Raw genomic sequence first — 14,235 nt, forward strand, 5'->3', positions numbered from 1 at the left:
CCAAGGCATTCATTGTATTACCTTTTGCGATGGCATAAATGTGCTCTCTAATACGCTCTCGTAGCGATCTAGTCGTCATGCCCACATAAAAAATCTTGCAGAGTTGACATTCAGCTACGTATACCAAATTGACAGATCTGCAGTTGGCATAATGTTTAAATGTATATGTCTTCTTGGTGACAGGATGTATAAAACTGTCGGAGTTAGAAATGTATCTACACTGATTGCAAGTATGACAGGCAAATGTGCCTGTTTTATGAGGCGTCTGTACATTTAAGCAAGTCTTATCATAACAGAGTAACCTGTTGAGTGAAAGCATATTCCTATATGCCACTCTGGGTCTCTCATCGACCAAAGATCTAATCTTGTCATCGATCATTAGAAGGCCCCAGTGTTTAGTGATCCAGGCTGAGGATGAGTTATTTGGTTTAGGTGATGGTTTGCCTTCTTTTCCCCTGCCTTACAGACCATTCGAGAAAAGAACTTGGTCCCCGCAGGGCAGAGCAACCAAAAGGAAGATCGTGGAAGACAATTCAATGTCCAACAAGAAGGTATCGAGATCAAAGACTTAAGTGATTTTTGTACACATAATGACAATGATACAGCTGATAGTTTGGTTGTCAATATATCTAGTTATACTTTAAATGCATTTGAAATGTCTGTTCTCAACAAAGGATTGGGTTTCATACCATCGAGCTGTAATGACATTACTGACATCATTGTTGATGTCAAGCTTTTTACTAGAAATCTAGCCTTGAAAATGCTTTATGGGCATGAAGAAGGATGTACTAATAATGATTTTACACTTTTTAAGAAACCATCTTTGTATGTACCTCAGCAGCATCCTCTTTTAGATGCTTTTGAACAGGCAGTTGAAAAGGATTTATTTGAATTGTATAATGACAGAAGTGCCAAACCCCATTTTTTCAATCTAACAATGAATGAGAAAAAAGCCCTTGATAGTCTAAGAAACAATACCACTATTGTTATCAGACAAGCAGATAAAGGCGGCGCAGTTGTCGTCATGGATAGTTTCCATTATTCCAACAAGATGGAAAGTATGCTTTCTGATAGTGAGACATATCTACTAATACCCAACTACAGTCTCAATAATTTGATCAAAGGTGTACATGCCAGGCTATATGATTTAATGTTAACAGATATAATTGACAGGGATTTATATACCTATTTTTTGATTGATAATCCCTTGATCCCCTCTTTCAGGGGTCTACCCAAGATCCACAAAGATACACTAGATCCACCTATGCGACCCATTGTATCCAGTCGTGGTTGGTTAACTGAACCTCTATCTATTTATCTTGACAAAGTACTTAAACCTGTTCTCGCTGAGGTAAAACATGTCTTGAGAGACACGTCCAATTTTCTTGATAATTTGGCGGTATTTAGCCATTCACCATCTTTTAATAGGGATGACCTATTAGTCACTTTAGATGTGAAATCTCTTTTCACGTCGATTCCCAACGAAATGGGTATGGAATTTGTTAGAGCTATTTTGGTTCACAATAAGTTAACAACTTACATGATTCATAGATGTATGTCACTTTTAGAGATTGTTCTCGAGAACAATGTCCTTTGCTACCAAGAGAAGTACTATTTGCAAACAAAAGGGGTGGCAATGGGAACCCCATGTGCCAACGCTTATGCCAATCTGGTGTTGGCACATTGGGAAAGCATGTTTGTTTTGAATAATGATTCTGAATATATTGACCATCTAAATTTTTATAATAGATTTGTGGATGATGTGTTTCTTTTGTGGAGAGGAACAGTTGAACAGCTTTTGGCTTTTGTAACATACCTGAATGCCACCACTGATTTTCTTAGCTTTGAATGTTCATATTCAACAGATACTATTGATTTTCTTGATGTAAAGATTATTAAGGGTTCCCATGGCTTTGATACTGAACTTTTCAGGAAGACTTGTTGGAGAAACAATTTATTACACCGTGAAAGCATGCATCCCAAGCATGTACACAGGAACATCATTAGAAATCAAACCATTAGGGTTTCGAAATTAACATCACAATCAACAGCTTATAATGAACACAAGGAGAGCTTAGCTAGGAATTTCATATCTAGGGGTTATGGGAAGAACCATGTACTTGATGCTATTTCCAAGGGTGATTGTTGTAGATCTGATGAGGTAGCTCCTTTGATCAATAGACCATGTGTTCATGCATATCTACCCAAGACCAGAAACATGGTTAGTGTCAATAGGATTGTCATCCCCTATACCAACAGGAACAATCATGTTTTGGATGTTCTCAATAAACACTGGGGCCTTCTAATGATCGATGACAAGATTAGATCTTTGGTCGATGAGAGACCCAGAGTGGCATATAGGAATATGCTTTCACTCAACAGATTACTCTGTTATGATAAGACTTGCTTAAATGTACAGACACCTCATAAAACAGGCACATTTGCCTGTCATACTTGCAATCAGTGTAGATACATTTCTAACTCCGACAGTTTTATACATCCTGTCACCAAGAAGACATATACATTTAAACATTTTGCCAACTGCAGATCTGTAAATTTGGTATACGTAGCTGAATGTCAACTCTGCAAGATTTTTTATGTGGGCATGACGACTAGATCGCTACGAGAGCATATTAGAGAGCACATTTATGCTATTGCAAAAGGTAATACAATGAATGCCTTGGCGAAACATATAGTGGAACAAGGCAATACACATAGCTTCAAGTTTCAGGTCTTGGAGTTGGTCATTAAGAATAGTAGATTAGGTAATTTTAAAAATAGGACTGAGGAGAGGGAGGGCAAATGGATAATGAAGTTACAAGCCCACAGATTTGGGCTCAATGACAGGTTTTCCATTAAGCCTTTCTTAGCATCTAGACCTCTCAAACACTAATTTTATGTTTTAAATGTCTCTTCTTGTTTGGTTAAATGTTTTTAGGAACATTGTGATGTCATCATGCATTAGTATTTAAGGCGGAGTGCTTCCTAACTGCAATTATGTCTGATGAAGCGTTGTTGAACAACGCGAAAGCGCTCACTATACTGCAGTTTGTATGTTTTTTGTTTTTAATAATAAATGCGAACATTTGTTCAACTTGGAGCTTTTATTGAAGTTTTACCGGAGTTTACTTGACAGCGCATGGTGCACTCATCGTTTTCTTCTACTGTACCCATAGGATGATGAGGTCTTCTTAATGCCTTGTTCAAGTCTCTTGGGTCAATGCATATTCTGATTTCATCTGAATTTTTCTCATGAGCAGCTACCATGAAAAACACCCACTCAGTTGGTTCTGTGACTGGACAAATCACACCTTGCTGCTCCACTTTGTCTAACTGGACCTTGACTTTGAAACTCTCCTTGCTGGTCTGACCATTGGACTGACCTCTGAGTCTACTTTCATGGAGTACACAACTGGTAGTTTGCTTAGCTTATCATCGAAAATATCAGCATACTCTGAGAAAATAGTGTCTGGGAAACGTTCTTACATGATGTACTTCTTTAGTAAAAGAAAGCAGTTTCATTCTTAAACTGTCTCTGAGAACTAATAATAACTGCACAGGTGTTCTGATTACATACAATTGCAAGCTGTAATTGTGTCCAGCCGAATAGCATGAAAGCACGACTGAGCCTTTGGTTTGAATCTTTTACCTCCATAACCAACAAGCTTCACACAATTGGCCAGATTAAGTTGCTCACCAACTCTCACTCTAGCAAATGTTTTTGCTGACATTACATTACACTTTGAACTAGTGTCTACTTTGAGCTCTGCGGGTTTACTTTTTATCAGGACAGTACAAAATACTTCGTTGTTTGCCAGGAAATCTACTGCATTAACCTTTTCACTAACCACTGATACACCATCTACAAAAAAGTAGGGTTGCAGCTTTTTACATGATCAACTTGCTTTTTAAGTGACTTTTCTTAATAACTGAACAAGGCTTGCTTGATCTACAAAACTTTTGAAAGCAGTTCCATTTTTTTCTTGTGGCATTGCTGACCAAATGCTAAGCACTTCTCTCTTTTAGACTCATGGTTGGCTCCACAATTATGACAGCTAACAATAAGACTTGACTTGGGTTTTGCTGACTCACCCTTGTACTGCACTGAGCATGTCCTTTTTACTGAACTAGTCTTTGAACTTGCTAGAAAGCTACAAGATTGCCCTGGAAAACCCACAGGGGTTACAGCTGCCATGTGCTTAGACCTAGTTCTGCTTGCCACATGCTGCATGCTGCCTAAGCTTGCTCTAGAGGCTGTTGAAACCATGCCTTTATCACTTGTAAGCATACTTGTGTGCCTTTCTGTGAGCTCATGGATTTGACAAGTCTCTATGGCTTTGCTTAATGTTAAATCACTATCACAAGGCACTAGGAACTAAGGTTGGGCGGCACGATGCCAGAGTAATCCTATGGGATAGGCTTGTAAAGGTTCCAGGGCCATTAGCCTAGTTCACATCTATGAACCTATGAACAAAGCAAAATCTTTCTCACTGCAGCACTATTAACACCACACACAAGCCTGTCCTTTATTAACTCATCTTTAAATCACCAAATCTGCACGTTTTAGCCTTATTTCTCAAGTCACTGATATAAGCTGCAAAGGTTTCACCTGGCTTTTGGTCTCTTGTATAAAATAGGTGCCTCTCTAATGTAACATTTGTCTGGGGGTTGCACATTTCTCTAAATTTAGGTTTCAAGCACTTAGGGTCCTCTCTTGATTCAGCTGGTACAGTAATATGGCAGTTTCCCCCTTACCTGCATACACTGCTGGTGCATACACAAATAAACACTCTCTTTCAATGGCTTCTGACCCAGCTAAGTTAAACAAAATGAATGCCCTTGTACATGCATCTCTGCCAGAAAAAGCTGCTTGTATGAAAATATCGTATTCCTGCTCACATACTCTACAGGTCTCTGCAATATTATGATCAAACACAAGTGGACTGGGTCTGCGAAATGCCTCTGCCATATCAACACACAGTAGTGAAGGTGCTTGGAATTATGTATGAATACACACACATATAAATATGCCAGAACTTTATGACAGAACTTATAATTATGCCCATTAGCACAACAGACTCTTTGAAATAACTGCACTTTGCCAAATAAGTCTCTATAGCACAAGAACATCTTAAAATCACTGTACTTTATGAAATCACTCCTTATCAGTGTAAGAAACACTTCAAAATGAATGCACTTTGCAAATAAACTGTACACAGCAAAGAAACTCGAAATAACTTTGTAAAGTGTAAGAAACACTTTGAAATGGTGGCACTCTGTGAACAAATGAACTTAGCACAAGAAACTTTTTGAAATGTATGTACTTTGACTGCACTTTGCAATATAACTGTAATTTGCACACAGCAAACTCTTTGAAATAATTGCATCATAATAAAGCACACACTCTGCAAACACTTTGCACACTCTGAGATACTTCGAACAACTCAAGTTATGCTTTGAATGGCTTCTGTCAATGCAAAATTGTAGTTTATGCCCCCAAAACATGGTCTTTTACTAAAAAACATGCAGTCACCTTGCCCTTTAAGCTTATTTTGCCCTATTATTGTACATATTATGCCCTTTTAACCTCTTATCATGCTCGGTATACTTTTCTTGTGCTCATTTTACTTTAAACATGCTCGTTATACAGATTGGAGGTAATTCTGATCCCCATATGAATATTTCTTCTAGTTTTGTCGAATATCATGAGTTTGAGCATTTTGTTTAATTGATAATGCATTTTATGCCTTTTGTTTGATTAATGCTACATTTTGTGCTACTCGTTTAATTAATAATGGGTTTTGTGCCTTACAAGTGCTCCTTTTCAATTTCTTTGCAAAAGAAATCATGTTTGCAAGTTTTGGTTACCCGAGGTTCATTTCCTTTTTGATGATTTGAGCTCTGCATCACTCAATCTGCCTTCACCGTCAACTCTGCACTTCATGGCTTGAAGAAGTTGCACTTTTAATTCCAGTTCTGACGCCATATCGCTCGTCCTGTCAGGATAAAACAGTTGAACGATTGTGGGTTGAGTTCAAGCAGCTTTATTACACACAAACACATCAGGAATGAGGCTTAGTAACTTAAACTTAAATAAACTTATAAACAGACTGACTACTACACTCATACATGTTAACACTCTGGCTGTTCTCTCAAAATGGCACTGATGCCTGCATGTGCTCACTATTTATATGCACGTGCCTACATCTGGAAATGCTTCTTAAAGGTACATACACACGCTCTGCTCTACAATACACCCTATGTATACTATGCAATTCCACATTAATGAGAACTGTTATGAATACAGGGATTGCTACTACCAAACACCTTTGCATTTCAATACTTCATTTGCAAAGCCAGTGCCTGCTGAATTTGAAAAATAAATTGCCTATGTTACATTAAAAACTGGTGTGCTGGTGATATTATCATAATACCTCCTGAGCTACATCAGCTATGCAGTAGGGAATAGCTGGAAATTAATGACAACAGGTTCATAGTTGCTAGGCATGCAGTCCTGGAGACTATTAAGGTGTCTAGCCCAAATTCCCAGTTGTTCCAAAGTGCTGTGTGTTTAAATGAAGTGCTCAGTGACACACAGTAGGTAAATGAATATGGAAAGATTCAAATGTTGCACCCTTGCCAGAAGAAGCAGCTCATTAATGTTAGTCCTCTGGGCTAACTACCAAAGTCATAGCTTTTAACTAAATGCTGAAATCTTTTACAATCCAGTCTTACAGAGAAGACGGTATCACAGTAATATGCAACAATGACTCCATAATGGATGCTGAATATTGGATGGGTCTGATCACTCCAAATAAAGTAGACTATAGGACCTGATAAATGTCATCTCCTTTGCAGTTGCTGGAGGCTGTAAAGAAGGCACTGCAAAAAGGCTTTAATGAAATGCAACATGTTTAGACTATAATACATAATCCAGGCTTATTAAGAATTAATGCATTCCTTAGTGCAATGAATAAAGCAAAACAATTACAGACAATATAAATGCTGCAGCAGCTATTGTTCATCAAGCCAAAAGCATTCCTCTCAACTGTCCAGATTTTCATAGAATGTTCAGATTTTTGTCTCATATTTGTGGTCATTTCTTCATAAAATGTGTGGATTTTCTGGCAAATCATTGAAAATTAATATAATTATATAATGATACACACTTGAGTTTCAGACTTCATATCCTTCTGAAAATACAGGCTAACACAAAATGTGTTATTCTAGCAGCTTTCTAATAGAACAGCAATATGTAAGATTTGCCTGCGATTTTTGGTCATTGCCCCCTCATTACTTTTGCTTTTGTCCAGATTTCCTGTGCCGAGAGGTTGAGAGGTATGTTCACAATTCATATAACAATCAGAAATATTGCTGCGTACAACAAACTATTTTTTTGGTGGGAGGGCTTACATGCCTGCAGGATACCTACATCTCATTCTGATCTAAGTCTTGTTTGTCATCAAGAATGGCTATCTCATCTGATATTACCTCAAAACAAGTCTGACCTACTTGAAGAATAGCTAACAATGCTATATTGTTGAAGCATATACTTCCAGAGTCAGAGCCATATTGTGGGCAAATGGGCCTTATGCAGGGTAATGAATCAGGCCCCAGCCAGTCATACCAATATCCCATTACTTGGTTGTCTCTCCCAAGTTACTATACAGTCTGATCAAATCTCTCAGTCTACACACTATTTTCTTCTTTACTTTTACGATGTTCACAGAGATTTGGATTTCCTTTAAAACTTAAATTTCAAATTTAGAAACAAACACCACAGACTTTTTTCTAATCAAAAGAAAATACTCTTACATTGAAAACAGACAGCATCAGAAACAGTAAACATCATCTGAAATTTGCATTAAGTGAAAATGCACCTGGCAACCCTTTAAACAAGAGAAGTGCTGAGATTCATACTCAAACAGCATATAGTTTAGTAATAATTAGCATGTATTTGAAGGGTGCAGGAATTCAAAACATAGATGTATAACACATTTGCTAACAATCCACTGGACACCAATGTCCGTTTTTAGGAGCAGCCCAGGAGTGTTGTCTGGTGAAGTAACTTGGCAGAGTCACATAGCAGACAAACAAAAGTGGGAAGGAAACAAACCATGTACTAGGGGAATCAGATCTTTAACCGCTCATAGCCTTACTCATTTGCACTATATGCTAGGTAGACTAAAAACCCATCCTGCATTTTGCCCATGTGCCTGCAAAAAAACAAAAAAAAACAAGTGAAATAAAAATGTATTCATAGTTAAAATATTAAGATTAAACTTTTAGGTTTCATGTTGTCAAATTTATTCACAGCTAAATAATAAACTCAATGTCACAGTTCAACAAAATATGAAAACCAAGGATCACATCCAAAGAACATGGCTCATATAATGGCACTCATATTTACTATAATCAATTTCCTTGCTTTATACCATAACTACTCTGGTTCAGGAGTAGTTACTATGCTTGCAGTCCAGGGGAGCAGTGAAGACCTTAGCCCAATTTTTAGTTGCCCCAAAGAACTATCTGGTTAAGTGACTTTCTCAAGGACAGTGCAGGGCATCTCATGAACCAGAGTAGTTATGGTATAAAGCAAGGAAATTGATTGAGGTAAAATCAGAGATGTTTTGCAAAAGTAGAGAAAGATAACTCTAAATCACTTTAAAAGTTTTAAGACCAACAGATTTTTCATCAACATATATTTTATAACTACATAACTATGAAACTCTTTGTGACATTGACAAACTGCAATCCTCAGTGAATTACGACCAAAAAAATAAGACAAAAAAGAAGTTAAATTAGGTCTGGCAGTTGGTGTGGAGGATTAAGACCTTGTTTCCCATAACTAATGTGCACGGCTTGATTCTGTATGCCTCTGAGCAAGTCACTTAACTAGACAATGTCCTTAACTGAGGCATTTCTCACACACACACACACATACACACACACACACAGACACACACACACACACACACACACACACACACACACACACACACACACACACACACACACACACACACACACACACAAAACCACTCTGTAGGGAGGGTTTGTGCTTCCTGAGAAGGGCTGTTGTCCAGAAGTACTGTGCATATGTTTCAAGTGAGTACCATGGACACAGATCATGCAGATTTGGTTGTACTGTGTGTATGTACTGTGGCAGGTGTTATGGGGGGGCAGATAGATATTAAGGATACAGACCATGGATGTACTTGGGCATAGTTATATGCATTCTAAGGAGCGATAATGGCACCAACATCCCAAAATCCACTGTCAAGGTCAATGGATGAGACAGAGATCACCTATTTGAGGCCTGTGTCTGCCCACTACATACTCCGTTACTCTGCAGGTGTCCTTGTCATGCTTCAACAGGCACTCAGCTGGCAGATGGAGTAGATGAGGTACCAGACCATAACCATAACCTGTTTGACCTACAAGGTGTACCCACAGTGGAAGTTGAGGAGTAGTGGCATTGGAATGGTATGAGTCCTGGTGTACAGAGTCAGTGCAGGCAGCCATCTTCCTATCCATCATACTAAGGAGATGCACCACGTATTGAAAATACTCATGCACTTCATCATGCAGGCTGCATAAGACACCTATCATCTCTGTCATGGCAGCGGTGGTGGAGCCATCTTCCTTTCTTACATGACTGTCCTTTGCATCCATTGAGTAATGCCCATTATTTTATCTCTCTTATGGAATTACTGGGAGGCATGCATGATGGATATAAGCCCATCTCTCCTGACCCCCTGTTCCCATGCTTTGTGGATGTGCCACTGCCCACTGGTCAGAGGATGACTCTGACAACTTAGAAGGTGTGCCTGGCATGACTTGTCCTTTCGTGGGTATAGATGAGTCATGGGAGGGTTCCATGAACAACAGACCTGTGTTACTGCAAGTGGGTGCTAGAGTACCTTCTATAGTCACCATGTTTAACAGGGGCACTGTGCCCTCTGGCTATGCTATCATAATACTGACATCAAATATGCCCTGTGCTGTTACAAAGGATGCTATAACTGCAGCACTTGTAAAAGGAGCCAAGTAAATAACTTTGTGTGACATTACAGATCTATGTCAGTTTATTGAAAAAGCCCATTGTTGAAAGCCATATAGTCGAGAACATATGGTTAACAATGTAGTTAATCGAAAAACTGACATAAATCCACACAACACCCAACAAAACACAATGTTTTTCCATGGGGCAAGCCCCCCCCTTCACCCCCACACTCCCTGATAATTATTTATAACAATCTAAGATTCACTACAGTGGGGAAAAGGCAAAATTCCCTGATTCTTACTGTACCACGATCTGTCAGAATGGTTCAGTGTATCAAATTGTTGACCATATGGTCGCGACCATATGGGTTTCAACAATTTGGTCCTTTGACCAATTGACGTATACCCCTATATTAAATATTACATATTACTGCTATATGTTTCTTGAATGCTGTGCCTTCATGTATACATCCCAGATGTGGCTGTAGAGGAGAGAAGACATTATTGTGCATCCGTGTGTATATGGCACATGTATAACCCTAAACTATGCTACTATAGTAATGCCAAACTGCTGAATCACCAACAGAGACATGCAAAGGTGTATCCAGCTCTACTCTGACACCCAGGCTTCCACAAGTATTAATATGGAAAACAAAATCTCCACTATGGCAGTAAGGGTGGTCTGCAATGGTGGATATTCACCATTTGCTATCCTCTCCTGTGCAACAGTGTGGGCCTTCTGGCATGTATGAGAGGCTATGCCAGTGACCCTTAGGTGAACCTGATGGACTTCCTTATTGCAGCTGACAGCATTAACATTCACCACCAGCTTGTGCCACACACCATCAGAGAAGGCCCTGTCACTCTTATATGTCAGTAGTACCTGCCATCTATGCCCCTGTATGGTATGCAATAGAACATCTGGATCTGTCATGGAAATGTTGTCTAAGCACTTATTTTCTTTGACAGAACATGTAAATGTGAATGTAGAGCTATGGTCAGTGATTGGACATATTATGAATGTAGCATGTTGTGGTGTGCATGCCCTTAATTAATGTTTGTGCCAGTGTTGGGTGCAACCCTACCATAGCTAACAGTATCACAGGATAGGTCCTCATGTAGTAGCATGTACCCTGTCAGCAGCCTGTGCATACCTTTGTCTAGTAGGGCACAGGCATCACATGTTTCAATGCTCCACATACATATGCCAACCATTTGTCAGTCAGCCTGTGTTCTGATCTCACTTCACATTATCTACTATGTTCCACATTTGATAGAAAGTCACTGATAGCATGCACTGCAAAATGGGACACTGTCAGTGCTGCAAAATAAAAGTCATTGTGTACCTCAGATAGTCCCATGGCCAGTAACTAGGTAGGTTAATGCTGGCCAAACTTCAGGCCCAATCCAATACATCCTTTCCTGAAGCACATGCTCTGACCCTCACACAACTGTCCAAAGGTGAATATTGAGCCTCTCTCACCCCAAAACAAACACACTTTCAGCAGTGCCTACACTTGAATTTGGTCTGTGCTCTTTGATCACAGCATGTGTTACACAGTTCTGAATCTGTAAAGATTTGTGTTAATATACCACAGGGCTCAATTCCAAACCTTCCTATGTCCCCCCCCCCCTTTAGCAGGTAGACTAGTATCAATCCTCCACAAACAATGGCAAAATAGTAGTAATGTTAATCCAACATTCTGTTCCATGAAAAGTTACTGCATTACATGTGGCTTTGTCCTGCTCTCTGTACAGAACTCCCCTATATTCAGAACTCCTATTTTGATCTTCCACAAATTTACATAATGTGATGAACACTGCAGTGGTCATGTCTGTTTTTAATCATGCAGTTTTGGGGATCATAGAGTGACACTTATGCCAGTGAGGCAATTAAGGGTAAATATGTCTACATCACACATTTCCTGCACATACATCTATATATTTTACATACCTGAGTTTTGAGTGTAAACATTACATATTACTATGCCTATTGATATACATACCTATGCAATTCAGGCTGACCTATTTTACCACCTATCCTAACTCTGGCAAGTGCCACTGTTGGCATGGTAATGATGACTGGTCAGGTGGTGGACATTTCATGCAACAATATTTGTTTAATGCCTCCCGCCAGCTCTAGTAATACTCAGCACACTGTGGACATGCATCTGACAGGCTGACATTTATAATTTAATGCGAGGCTATGGCGTGTTACCTTGCCATCACCCACTGCTTAAGTCATATGTTTATGACGTGCTTTTGATTTCTGTGGCTGAAGACATGGTCACCATAGTGCTATGCAGGGCTATGTCTAGTAATCATAATCTGCTACCTGACACCTAATTGTAACAACAGTGGTTGGTTTCTTCAGCCAACTTATGTGGTCTCCGTGCACTCTCTTTGAAACATATCCTCTTTTAACATGCCATACATACAGGGAGGCATGGTAAGTAATATGTATTCTTGGCATTTGTGTCATGCTACCTGCTATAGTACCCTCTAGGTACTTTAGTTTTTGCCACTGGATATGTAAGGGCATTTTACTTCTCCAGGAGCTATTATGTCTCATAGTGTGCATACATTAGTTATAATTGTTCATCTTTCCTGTCTCCCTCTTTAGCACCATCCTTTTTTTATACATTATCTGCTGTTTTGCTTTTTCCTGCTTATGTTCATATTTTACGCAGTGTCTACCATGACTGTAGTTATGATGCGGCATCAGACACCTTTCCAAGCACCTACTTACCATCACCTGCCTGTTCTCTGGCTGTCTCCAGGCCAGGTTTTCTGCAAAATGACATAGGTCTTTATTGGCCTCTGTTGGACTGTCAGTGGCAGTGGGTGTAGGCTTCCCATCAGAGGACACAATCAGTGTGTCATAACATATTACCCAACAGGAGCTGGACAGCAAGATGATGGTGTTGGTGGACTGGAGGACAGATGCCTATATTGGTGCCATTCAGTATAGCCATGTGTGACTGGCTGATTAACACCACTGCCTGGCCCTAAAAAGTGGGCTACTAGTTGATGACCCAACCATAAGTGCAGTCATGGAGATAACTGAAATCTGACCAGATGCTGCATAGACAGTGCTGTCATCCCACCCGCTCCCTCATAATGTTGTTCCCTTTACTTCTGTTTTACTTCCCTACCTAGATTGTGGTCCAGAGCTCACTACCTCTAGTTGTCCTCAGTCTGCCTGTTGTTTTTTGTCTCTTTGTTTTGGTTTTAGATATCTGTCCCTGCTACCATCTCTATACCGTCTTTCCTGTCCACATCTTCTCCTCACTATCTTCCACCTGTGCACTTCTTGGAAAAAGGAAACTGGACATTAAAACACACACTCTCTTTACTTCTTCTTGTCCTTTCGTGTATTATTCCCCTGCTTGTTCTGCACTTTCTGACAGCCTTATACACAGATTTACTTCCTATGTATATCTAGAAATTAGTAGAGGCCTTATGAAGATATTAGCTTTGCTCATAGAAGCACATTGATTGATAGGTGAATGAGCATTGTTACATGTGTTTTGTATGCATGCTAATGGGCTCTTTAGGTCACATGGCCTACTCATACTATTGACAGCCATTACATGACCTGTGGGATTTTTGCTAATGCATTATATCATAAGTTTATCTGTGTCTTGCAACATTGCTCCTACTACATTGATAATCAGCTCATGGCCACATTGTACTACTTTGACTGCAGCAATAAGCTGCCTTATGTGGCCATTTAAGCATTTTTTCTGAATCCTAGCCCTTGAATATCCCCATTGTATATCAGTAATGCATAACATTTTCTGCAAACAAGCAGGTTACTTGATGCATGTGTAACATTCTGACAGGGTATCAACATGCCTTCAAACAATCATAACAAATATTAGAAAGTGCACCAACAGAGAAGGAAAATGAAAACACCATAAAATATTTTTAAAGGTTTTTAATAATTGATACTACTGAGGTTCAGACTCATGTTGTATTCAAAAAGCTTTCAAAACGACCATGTTTGCATTCTATACAATAACTTAATTAAGTGCAAATCAACGTTTTTCTGATGGTGTAGGTGTTTATTAAAAAAGTACTTCAAGGATAAGTTCAACCAGCACATTCTTCTATTAATGCTTACCATGACTGGAAAAGTTAACTATATCTAGAAATGTTACCTTTTCATTATGCAGCAACAACTTAATATTACTGTCAAACCAAATAGCTACTAAACTTTGCTGCCTT

The sequence above is a fragment of the Protopterus annectens genome, chromosome 2.part1, assembly GCF_019279795.1.
Source record: "Protopterus annectens isolate FY-2018-M chromosome 2.part1, PAN1.0, whole genome shotgun sequence".
In the NCBI taxonomy this organism is placed as follows: Eukaryota; Metazoa; Chordata; order Ceratodontiformes; family Protopteridae; genus Protopterus; species Protopterus annectens.